This window comes from Tamandua tetradactyla, chromosome 15, assembly GCF_023851605.1.
Source record: "Tamandua tetradactyla isolate mTamTet1 chromosome 15, mTamTet1.pri, whole genome shotgun sequence".
In the NCBI taxonomy this organism is placed as follows: Eukaryota; Metazoa; Chordata; class Mammalia; order Pilosa; family Myrmecophagidae; genus Tamandua; species Tamandua tetradactyla.
In genome coordinates, this window is record NC_135341.1 from 15,573,890 (window position 1) to 15,578,355 (window position 4,466).

Consider the following 4,466-nt stretch of genomic DNA (forward strand, 5'->3'; position numbering starts at 1 on the left):
AGTAGTATTTGTCAGATTTCTCAACTGGAAAGTTAACTATCCCCCTCTCCCCTTTCCGTACTGAACTTTTTGGAAGAACATCACTATGCACATCCTACACTTAAAGGAAAGAGGAGTTATGTACCAACTCTTTAAAGACAGACTATCTACATAAATTATTTGGAATCCTTCTGCATGAGAGATTTATCTATCCTTCCCACTTATTTATTCATTTATTTATATCAGTATAGACTCAGGAATACTTGTTTTATATTTTAGTTTAAAATCCAAAATACTTTATTTTGTTGCTTATATTCTTCCAACTTTCACCATTGAGCACTTTTTCATTTGGCTTCTACATTTGACATACCCAATCATTGATTTTGTGCACATATTTTTATAACTATTTCTTTCTGGCACTACATGAAACTTGAGGCTTATCTTGTATGTTCCCTTCTCAGCTCTAGAACAGCAATCTCTTTGGAGAAATTTTTGATTGGTAGAACAGGGAGTAAAGGCCAGAGATATTGCTAACTATCCTGCAATGCCCATATCTGGTCCAAATGTCAAAGTGCCAAGGTTGAGAAGCTGTGCTTTAGTCTCACTAGGAAGTTAAAATAGGTCATCTTGACAATTACTGCCTATATCGTTTGCTAAAACTGTTGAAATGCAATACACTAGATATGGAATGGCTTTTCAAAAGGGAATTTATTACATTGTAAGTTTGCAGTTCTAAGGCCATAACAACGTCCAAACTAAGGCATCCAGAGAAAGATATCTTCACTCAAGAAAGGTGATGAGTCCACACAACTCTGTCAGCTGGGAAGGCAACATGGCTGGTGTCCGCTGATCTTTGGCTTCTGGTTTCAACAGCTTCCCTAGGGGGTGTTTCCTTAACATAACACAACACCTCTGTTATGTCTCAGCTCTAAGCTTTTTCCAAAATGGTTCCCTCGTATAGGTCTTCAGTAAGCGACCCCACCTTGAATGGGTGGTGATACATCTCCACAGAAATCACTTAATCTAAAGGGTCTACCATAAACAGTATTGAATCAGGATTGAAAAACATGGCTTTTCTGGGGGTACACAACAATTTCAAGCTGGCACACTGCCTATTTGTTAGCCAGAGCTTCTGAGTGAAAATGTAGGAGAGGTGTGAGAGGTAGGGGCACAACCCTTGGGCCCAATAAAATATTCTAACTAAAGGGAAATGTCAGGTTGATCAATTTCAAGATTCTTTCTCATTTGCAAGTATTTTCCTTGATGTTCTGCTTGCTTTGAAGAGAGAAACATGCTTGGAAAAAGAGGGAGGAGTTTTAAAGAACAGCACATAAGGCAGAAGAAGCCATGGATGAAAATGAATTTAGCACCCAGTAAATTTTTTTTTTTTTAAATTGATGTCTCTGGGCTGGCCCTATTACATTTCCCACTTGTCAAAGTCTCCTTGGTAAGAAGAAGTAAGACCCTTTTCTGATGTTACTCAGTAGGAGGATATTTTAGAATTGACTTTGGAGGAATTATATGGCTGGAAAATACAATGCAGTACAAGGTAAGAGGAGCATATCCGTGGCTTGTCTGTGCTGTCTCTTGATTAAGTACAGTTTGTTTAAACTGGGCAACAATTATTACTTTACGTTTAGTTGTCACATGTTCCTGTCACTTCAAATTGTCTGTAATTGATTTTTATGTTATAATATTTTGGCTAATAGAGCTTGCATGTTCTTTGTTTGTGCATTCTTTCTGGAATGTGATAAATACTTTATTCATATTCCTCCCACCACAACTTGTATTTGGGAATATAGAACACGTGAGTTCTTGCAAACAAGCAAATGAGAGAACAAACCTGTGAATGAAGAAAAAGTTAGTCAAGCAGAGGGAGTCAGTGCTTATGAAATAGGCCAGTTCAATCTCTGGGATACCCTAGCATGTCCTTAGCAGACCAAATGTAAGTAGAGAGAACAAAGTATTTATCCAATATGGATTATCCTTCTTTCTCACTTCACCTTCAACTCACACAGTAATTCATTATTTATTTATTTTTCCATTAAGAAATATGGAACTTTTTTTTGTAATGTGATTTCTGTACATTTGAAGTATGAGGTTAAACTTTTTACAGATGAAACTGATTATCGGAAGAAAACATGACAAAGCCACATCCACATTTGATATGAATCCATGAGTTTTAAGCTTCAAATCCAGCCAAAAATTTGTTATAATCTCTCTCAGTTTTGCATCTCACTCTTCTGAGATCTTTCCATCAGCCCTGATATTGTTCAACAGGTCTTGGTGCTAGCTGATAACATGAAACAAGAAAGCCTGCTTAAACTTTGTGATCTTGCTGGGCTCCAGTTTATCAAGATACCCTCTTATACCAGCATAAATGACCACCCCTGTTCTTCAGTAACCATTGGAGAATACTATCCCTGCTTCAGAGGCTCAGTCAGACACACACCAAAACTCAAGAGTTGTTGTGTGGCAGCATTGAGGTCAGAACCAAATTGGGTAAAAGCAGTAATCTCATGATGCTGAGCCAATTCCAACTTCATGGTACCTGTCACCTGTTTCATTGTCCTGGTTTGGGCTGCAGACCAAACATGGGACACAGATAAGCCAACATTAATAGCAGGGCAAATACCTTTCTAGAACAATTTTGTTTCCAGGAAGGTCTATCCATCAATGATGGAAATGACATTTGTTGGAATGTAAGTGGAGACATACTAGCTTGTGTTACTATGACTGGCAAAGGAGTCTAGGAGCTAACACCCAAAGAATTGTTTGTTTTGGTTGCTCTCTCCAGAAGTTGGGAGTGTAGGTAGAACACATCATCAGAATAGGACTCATGACCAGGGAGTCAATGGAGTAACAGAAATACTGACAGTAAGCAACAGCCTGTTTGGGTAAGTCATCGTAGATAATCAAAATATGATTCCTATTATCCCTAAAATATTGTCCCATGGAACAGCCAGAATAAGGAGCCAGGTACTGAAGCAGGGCAGCACCAGAAGAGTAGCTGAAACCACAGTGGTGTACTTCATGGCATCCACATCCTTAAGTCTCTTCACCAACTGGACAAGAGTGGATTTTTTTGACCAATAGCAATGTAGATACAGTATAGTTTCTTCTTTTCATCAGTTCCATCATTGAAACATTTCTGGTTAATGATCATGTCAATAGCAATTGAAGTTTTGCCAGTTTGTCAGTCACCAAGAATCAGCTCATGCTGACCATAACGAATTGGCACAAAGCCATCCACAGCCTTAATGCCAGTCTACATTGGTCCATACACAGGGATTCGAAGAATGATTCTAGGGCTTTCTGACCAACTTGCTGTGGGTCGTGTAACCAAATGGACCCTTTCCGTCAATGGCAATACCAAGGGCATCTACTACATGACCCATTAAGTCCTCACCAACTGGAACATCCACAGTGGCTCCTGTCCTCTTTACAACATCTCCTTTCTTAATGAGTTTATATTTCCAAACAGGACAACACCAACATTGTCAGGTTCCAAATTCAGGGACATACCCTCTAAGCCTGAAGAAAACTCTATCATTTTGTCTGCTTGAACATTTTTTCAGCCTCTGTACTCTGGCAATACCATCACCAATACTTAAGGCATGCCCAGTTTTCTCAAGTTCATCAGAAGTATCAGCTCCAGGAGTATGTTCTTCAAGTATAAAGGACACCTCAGCAGTGCCAGCCTTCTGAAGACAAGTGTTAGAGGCATGAGATTCCTTGTGGCAATGAAGGATGATCCCAAAGCATTTCTGGAGACCAGCCCAATTCGTCTTTGTCTCCAGATGTGGTGCGGGCCAGCACTGCAGTGGATGCACATTGACAGCATCTTTGTAGTTTCTATTTGGGCAGTTCCTCTGCAACTGCAGCCTCTGGACTGAACGAGTAACTCATTATTGAGTGGCTGCTCCATGTAGGGAAAAGCATTGATTTAGATATATTTCTAGCCCTCAGTCATGGCATACTTCTGTAATGTAGGCCAGTTACTCAACCTTTCTCAGTCCCTACTATTCATTCCAAAAACGGCTCATTTTAGCTACCTCACAGAGTGGTGAGGTGTCAATAAAATGGTGAGCAGAAAGCACTGTTCTTAATGCTGCAAGATTAGGCATACATATATTCATACCCTATACTGATGTGGTAATTAATAGAAAAATACATTTCTGAGAAAAAGTGGAGCTCAGACAAGTTAGTTCACTGCTTTGACTCTTTTTTATTCATTTATAAGGGATAGGGTGGGACTAGATGATCTTTAAACTGCCAGAGGTGCTAAAATTCTATGATTCTACCACACATGCATTGAAATAATGAACTTCAGCTACTTATGACTAATAAACAGACATACACACATATATAATTATTATTTATTTTTACTGTGGGGATGTGATGGTTGGGATCTGGTGTCAATGTGGCCTGGTGATGGTAGTCAGTTCAAATAAGCACTGGCCTAACCATTACAGCAAGGACATTTT

General features: G+C 39.3%; 1 pseudogene; it reads right to left on the minus strand.

Annotated features, from left to right (window-relative positions):
* Positions 1–759: 759 nt before the first annotated feature.
* On the minus strand, positions 760–3,907 carry LOC143657716 (ATP synthase F(1) complex subunit alpha, mitochondrial pseudogene; annotated as a pseudogene).
* Positions 3,908–4,466: the final 559 nt, after the last annotated feature.